General features: G+C 35.5%; 1 long non-coding RNA gene across 1 annotated transcript; it reads left to right on the forward strand.

The window, feature by feature from the left end:
* The first annotated feature begins 1,219 nt into the window (after window positions 1-1,219).
* On the forward strand, window positions 1,220-6,201 carry LOC127651938 (uncharacterized). Its single transcript, XR_007971625.1, has 7 exons — window positions 1,220-1,290; window positions 1,504-1,606; window positions 2,438-2,471; window positions 3,190-3,284; window positions 3,369-3,525; window positions 3,610-3,700; window positions 4,922-6,201. It is a non-coding gene; the product is annotated as an uncharacterized LOC127651938 (long non-coding RNA).
* The last annotated feature ends 1,807 nt before the right edge of the window (window positions 6,202-8,008 follow it).

Consider the following 8,008-nt stretch of genomic DNA (forward strand, 5'->3'; position numbering starts at 1 on the left):
ACGTTGCTTGTTGTACATAGCATGGGAGTTTCTTTGTTAAATGAACACTAGAGGCACTACAAAAACATTTACTTTTATTCACACATTCACACAGTAAAAGGGCAATTATCAGTTTATGAGCACATTCTTTTTGCCCTTTTGCAACAGCATGAACCTTAAAAAAGGAATCTCTTTGAGAGAATATTTAACACTCTTTTAGTGCCACACAGTGGACATTTCACCTTGTGACTGCTGCGATACATATAATGAACTACAGAATATAATTTTGCTGAAATGTTGCCACAGTCACATAATTTTCATAATCAGGTTCAGTTTTATGGCATTACATTTCTTTCTTTCTTTAGGATTTAAAATTATTAAATATATATATATATTTTTTAATTAACATTTCCTTGTTATTATTCATTGATGCAAAACTCTCTCTCGGTGTGTGTATGTGTGTTGATTGCAGCATGGTTGATGTGTTGAGGGTGCCCGGGGGCCAGCATGGCATGGTGCCTTGTCAGATGCTTCAAAAAACTTCCACCTGCATTTTTCAACACTGTTCTAGCAAGAGGCTTTTGAAAATGAGTGAAAACAAAATGTATCATCTAGATGAATAACCGAATACAGGTTTACAATATATGTTGGACAGTGATTGTTTAGCAGCCAGTTAGCAGGAGATTTGCTTGTTTAAATGAAACCCAGACACCTTTATGCCTTTTTGGACCTATAGTCAACTCTGGGGTAAAATTAAGAGCATGTCCTCTACTTTTCAAGTGGGCAAGGAAAGCACCACAGTGGCTTCGCTTTCACTTGTTTTTCTGGCATGGATGGCTGTGCCTTTTCTAGATCATTGAAATATAATGGCAAAATGTTTGGCTGTATGCCTGCTTTAGCTTGCTCAGGAGATCAGCCGGCATATATATACAACTCCAATTCCCAAACAGTTGGGACAGTATGAAAAATTTGAATTAAAACAAAAAGGGGTGATTTATAAATTATATTCAGCCTTTTCTATATTGAAAGCACTACATCTACACAATATATGATGTTTTACCTTGTTAAGTTCTTTTTTTTTTTTTTAAATGTACAGTAATTTCAATTCTGTTGATTGCAAAACACTCCAAAAATGTAATTGTTGACTAATTTAAGACTAATAAAAATGTGAGGAGTTGAAATAACAAGGCGATTTGAAACAGGAGATGTTTAACAAAATAACAATGCGTAGTTCTTGTGTGGCTGCTGTTCCAAAAATTATAATTTTTTGCTTGATTCTTTATTTCAGCGTTCTTTTAATTTAAAAGCAAGGTTGGTGTAACTACCTCCCATCTGGAGTTTAAATTATAAATTTTTAATAGATCCTGCTATTTTTTGGTACCTATAGTAATAGAACTTTGGAGGCGAAAATATTTTTAACCAAATTTAACCAAAATGTTGAGTTTTTAAAAATGTTAATTGTTGCTGACATTATCGAATACATAGCTCCCATAACTAACTAACCAACTACTCAAACTGTTCAAGACTTGCAGTCCAGCGCATGCGCACCTGACGGCATTTCCCCTCCCACACACAGCGCAGAAGCACATGGACTGAGGATTCGACGTTCTTCTTCGGTAAATGCAAGGTAATATATTTTGATTTAAACCTCAATTTCTGATTTATTTGTTTAATACTCTTAATAATTGATAGAGCTTTTTGTACTTTGTTGTTTTCATGCTGTTTTGTGTGAAGTATTAGCTCATGTTAAGAACTTGCACAAACACGTTATTCACTACGCGTTATTTGAAGGCATTTCTGTTAAAACTAGTCTTTGCCCGCTTCATATCTGTAAAATTAGCTGACTGGTTGCATATTAAATAATTTAGAAATGTATATGTTTTTGATGGGCACGAGTATGGGAGTACTGGAGTAGTTTGAAATGAAGACTGGGCAGACTGACATGGATGCATTCACCCTTGAGAGAGATAGCAATCCAGACAAAGTACAAATGGATGTAACAGACCACGACATCTTGATCCTGGTTATTTTAAAGTAACTTTTTTTAATTTGATACGTGATGTTTCTAATTTAAAAACGCAATGATGTGTGGTGAACTCCAGTCCAGCCGATTGCCGCGAAAATACTATGATTGCTTATTATGATTATTAGGGTAGTCTGCAGGCACCCAAAAAAAAAAAAAAAAATTATTCTTTTAAATTTAGTTTATCAGCGAGTCTTTAGCAGACCCCATCGCCGCCACCTCTTCAAGTAGAGTATTATTATCATTATTAGTATTATGTATATCTTATTTAATATAAATCAGCACAGAAACTTCAGCAGGCTTTGTTTTGAATACCTGTTTCCATTTTAGTCATTATCCAACATTGTAAGTGGCCCACAATTTGAAGAAACATATGCATCTGATTTTGTTTCTTTTATTTTTGAGTGATGGATTAACTATTATTATTATTTGTAGAGTACCAGATGATGACCTGCTATGCAGTGGAAATGTAAGTTCTGGACTCATACATCTGAAAAGAGGGCACAACTTAAGCACTATCGCATAAGCCATGAACATATTCTTGAGTAGTTTCAATACCATGTCTCCATTCCGAGTGTCCATGTCATTCTACGTATTAAATGTACATTTATCAAAAATCCATTTCCAACCAAAACTTGAGGAATGTATGGGCCATTGCGAAATCTGTGGACAATTTGATTTGAGGGGAAACATAAGTTCTTCAAGAAAGTGATCCAAAATTTAAAAAATGTCCCCTTAATGCTGGCCAAGAAGCATCAAATGGCAATTGCCTATCATATGGATGCCATTTCTTTTTCAAGCCAAGAGTACAAAGGACAGAGTGTGTAGTTCACTTGTCACAGACCTTTCTGACAATGTTTAGGAATATCTGCAGCTGCGGAGTCCTAATTGTTGTACCACACTCGTTTCATCCAGTGTTTACATTGATGGCATTAAGTACTGCCCAGACATGGAGGTTTCAGTTGGATGTTGTTCAGGTTTGCCAAAGTTCATGCAGATTGAGAAAATCTTGGCACTCAACACTGACATAATGTTCCTCTGCAACGCACAGACTGCATGATTGAGCATTTGCTCTCTTATGAGTTGTGCAGATTGCATTCACTGCAAGTTGTTAAGCCTTCTCTAATAAATGACCCCTTCCCTTTGGCAGCTTATAATAGCCTTTTTTCTTTGTTTTGTAATTCTAGTTTGCCATGTCGATGACTCCTCACGTTACTGTGCATGACCGTGACATGTCTGTGAAATCTTGGAGAAGTGGCCAGCACTTTTCACAGAAAGCCAGGTTGTTTTCCTCCTCCAAATCCCAGAGTTACTTTCTATGAATTGTGTATTTGAATGTTAATAACCTCTCCATATTTTTGCTCAGGTCTTTGCAGAATTCAATCGCATATCTGGGGAAAATCTGAGATCTGAGTTCTATGCAGCGTTGGACACGCATTCTGTATGTTTGACTGAAAATTTCGGAGAAAAGGAGGAAATCAGGGAAGAACAAGTGATGAAATTCTGCATCATGTTGACTAAAGGTATTTCTTTGTGATTGTCATCTTTAAATCATGATTTGGCTATGATTGTTACCCTCACATCTACCTGTATCTACTTTTTCGTAGTCATCTGATGTAACACATGTTTGCACTGCAGTGCTTCAGGGTCTTCCAATCCTCTTGGGATGACCCAGAGTAATTTTTCAGGATGAGTTTCGTAAGTATTTTTATCGCCGTTTATACTTCTGATTTGTGACATTGGTGATTTAAATTGATGCAATAAAATATACTGTAAATTCAATTCTGTGTTCTTAAAGGGTTAGTTAACCCAAAAAATTTATTATTTAAAATACGCTCACCCTCAAGCCATCCTAGGTGTATATGGTCTTTCAGCCATACACAATCACTATCTCTTCCAAGCTTAAAAATGGGATTGAATGGTACCTTCGATTTTGAAGCCCAAAAAAGCGCATCCATCCATTAAAAAAATCATCCATACAGCTCTAGGGGGTTAATAAAGGCCTTCAAAAGCGAAGTCATGCATTTTTGTAATAAAAATATCCATATTTATAACTTTATGAACTGTAATAACCGGCTTCTGGTCACGGCCGTTCACTGGCTTTCTCTATCCGCTGCACTTTCGCATTTGTCACTTATCACCGGAGCTTATGCTACGCCTACGTCATACACTTCGGAGTTCCGGCGAACTCGACTCTCTTGTGAGCGTGTGGACGGTGTTACTGGATGCCAGTGATAATAGTTTATAAAGTTATAATATGGATATGTTTCTTAAAAAAAACACATCACTTCAGAAGGCCTTGATTAACCCCCTAGAGTTGTATGGATTACTTCTATGATGGATGGATACGCTTTTTTGGGCTTCAAAATCTAAGGTTCCATTCACTCCCATTATAAAGCTTGGAAGAGTCAGGATATTTTTTAATATAACTCTGTGTTTGGCTGAAGAAAGAAGAAAGAAATATATACACCTAGAATTTCTTGAGGGTGAATACATTTTTGGTGAACTAGCCCTTTAATAATTCAGATCAATGTAAAAGTACAATAAAGTATTCCATTGAACTTGTGATTTTCCAAGTCTTCTGAAGACATGCAATATGACACAGTAAACTAGAAAACGGAATTTAACAGAATAGTTCACCCAAAAATTATAATTCACCCTTATGATGAGTGATTTCATCAATGTCTTCTGAAACAATATGTTCTGTTTTGTAACTCTGTAAATCTTGTCATTTCTCTCATGATTTAAAGCTTGATTACATTTCCTTGTGCTTGATGTTTGCATTGAGCACTGTACACATGCTGTGGTTAACAAAAATTAATGAAGTTTAAAGTTTTGGATAATGAACAGCCCCTGGTCACTAGAATATATCCAGCACTGAACAGAAATTCACACTTCCTATTTTTCATTCTCTTATAGGATTCAGATGTAGATGCAGGCTTCTGTGAATTAGATGTTGGACTGCTCACAGTTTTACCTGAAAGCAAGCCTGCCAAACGTCCACATGCCCTCAACGTGGATGCAATGGAGGGAAGAATTGTCATGGATAATGTCCCAAATTTGCCACATTCTGTATGTCTCCACTTTGCTTTGATCTATGCTCTAAATTTAGACCATCCAAAGACAATGAGGAACACATTTGATTTTATTCAGCAGGTATTTCTGTCTTTGGGACAAAAAAGACATTTCTGTCTTTTAAGGGTCTCCAAACCCTTAAAAATTGTCTTTTAAGCTGAACTTATTTCTGGCATATCTTGCTGTAATTGCAGTTCAGTTTAAGAATCTTTCCAAAGACACATGCAGGTTTTTCCAATTGTAAAGGCTCTTTTTCTTTTTTTTTTGGAGTTTGCACAGTGCCTGTTCTGCAAGTGCTCTATACCTTGTTTATGGCCCAGATATTATGTTGTTAAGCAGCCGAGTGCGTGCTGCAACAGGTTGAAGTCTTGCGAACAGGTTGTTTTTTTTATTGTGTTGTTCTTAGTTTCAGCTGTTTATTACGCAAATAAACAGTTGAGAATTTCAAACTTGTTAAGTGTGTTATTTGAACAAGAAAAATTATTTTCAGTTTACTTAAAGAGAATGTGGAAACCGATTGCACGTAGTATTTTAAGTGTACACCACTTAAAAGTGATACAGTAAACTCATGTTGAGATTAGTGGTATTTCAGATGTAAAGTGAACAAATTGTATTAAATTTAAGTTAATTGACTTAATAGAGAAATCTACTAAAATAATTTGTAAGGTTACTAATTAATTTATAGAAAATTAACCAAAGAAATTAAGTTAACTACAAATTTACTATTAAGTTTAATAACAAGTTGACATTACTTGCATAGGAACATTAATATAACTTAATTTTAGTAAGCAAGTTTTCTTTGCAGAAATAAGGCATTAGGTTTCCTTAATTTTTAAGTAAACTGAACATGTAAAATTTTACAGTGTATTAAGGTAACACATTTAAAATACTGTCTTGTGTAAGACAATGTAATGTTTAAACTGTATTGTACAAAGTATGGCTAAGTAATAACAGTTTGATATTGAAGACAAAGTGTGCAATTTGTAGTATTTTGACTAAGCCAAAGGTGTTACGGAGCATATACTTTTTACTCAAATATAATACACTTATGGTATATTGTTTGTATGTTTTGAATACACTTGCAATTAATTTGTAATGTACTTGTAACACAAATAAAGTATACTTTAATATCACTAATCAAGCATGGAATTACCCTACACTGGCATATACTTAAAGTATACTAAGTATACTTGAAGTTGTTCCAATTTAGTACACAAAAGTACACTAAATACACTTAAAGTTATGTTTTACTACCATTTAAATACAACTAAAATATACTTAGTACAAAATTAGTTGTTTAAAAATAGCACTCTTCAAGTTAACTAATTTAACACAATTGAAGCATACTTAAATTAGTCTGGCTTCAAGTATACTTAGCATATTTGTTTTTCACAAGGGACATAACATTAACCTTCCCAATTATAGGTAAATATAATGAAGCCCACCTGCCCACATCGCTCGAAAACCTTTTTATTAAGGGGTTAAAATTAACTCTAAATACATATCAGACAAATTTGCTGGGAATAAAATGCCCAAATACTTAATGCCCTGCTTGGGCCACTGGAAGGCGCCCGGCTGGAAAGCCATTACTGGGGAGTACACTGTCAGAGCCAAAGCTTTGGATTTAGACCAATTAACTCTGTATCCTAGGAACTTAGAAAAGGAATGAATAATTCTATCGAGGCAAGGCATAGATTTAATGTGGTCGGAGACAAATAATAAAATATCTGCGTAAAGCAAAAGCTTATGCGCCACACCTCTCGCCACCACCCTTGGAAAATCATCTTTCCTTGTAGCGTGGCTGCTAATGGTTACAGGGCAAGACAGAACAATAATGGGGAAAGAGGTCAACCCTGCCAGGTGCCCCTATCCAGAGTAAGATAATCTGAAATTAATCTATTTGTTTGTACCGCTACAACCGGGAGTCTGTAAAGTAACTTAATCCATTTTAATCCAAAGATAAAATATTCCCGAACACGTATATTTTCAAAATCTTAAAAAAGATAATCGCATTCTATTATATCAAAAGCCTTTTCAGTGTCAAGTGAGAGACCGGAGTCTGATCATTTGCCACTAACCACATAATATTGATGAGAGGCCTATTGTTATCAGAAGAGCTGTGGCACCGAATAAACCCCACCTAAACTATATGTGTATATATATATATATATATATATATATATATATATATATATATAACACTCCCTTGGATCTTTGTCTTTTTTAAGAATCAGATTGATCTGGGCTTGTGTCATGGTTGGTGGAAGCTTTCCATTCTTTAATGATTCTGTATGAACTTCTAACAAAAGTGGAGCCAGTTCTGTAGCATAAGATCTAAACAATTCAGTGGCAAAGCCATCTGGCCCCGGAGCCTTGCCTGAAGGCAAGGCCTTAATTACCTCGCCAAGCTCCTCCAAGAATGTCTCAAAATAAAGATAATTTTTTGCTCGTTTCAAATGGTTCCACAAAATTTCTAATATCCTCATCAGTAGACGAAGACTTGGAACTATAGAGATCAAGGTAGAATTCTTTAAAAGCATTATTAATATCAGTGGCTGAGGTATAAATTTCACCACCAGCAGATTTCACTGAGGGAATTTCAGAAAATACACTCTTTGCTTTATATATCTACCCAAAAGCTTCCCTGCTTTGTACCCTGACTCAAAATATGATTGTCTTGCTCTGAATAACCAAAACTCCACCAATCAGGTAAATTCTCTGAGGCCATCAGATGACATTCGGTGCTTCAGCTCTGCCTCAGCAATTTTAATATTCCCTTCCAAATCCACAAGTTCTTGTGCTTTGTATTTTTGGATGAACGAGGCATACTGTATGATCCGACCCCTAAGAACCACCTTAAGTGCCTCCCAAGCCATGAGGATACCGAACTTCAGTAAATTTTTCAGCTTCCTGCAGAGAAAGATGCAAAAC

Source organism: Xyrauchen texanus, chromosome 11, assembly GCF_025860055.1.
Source record: "Xyrauchen texanus isolate HMW12.3.18 chromosome 11, RBS_HiC_50CHRs, whole genome shotgun sequence".
Classification (NCBI taxonomy): Eukaryota; Metazoa; Chordata; class Actinopteri; order Cypriniformes; family Catostomidae; genus Xyrauchen; species Xyrauchen texanus.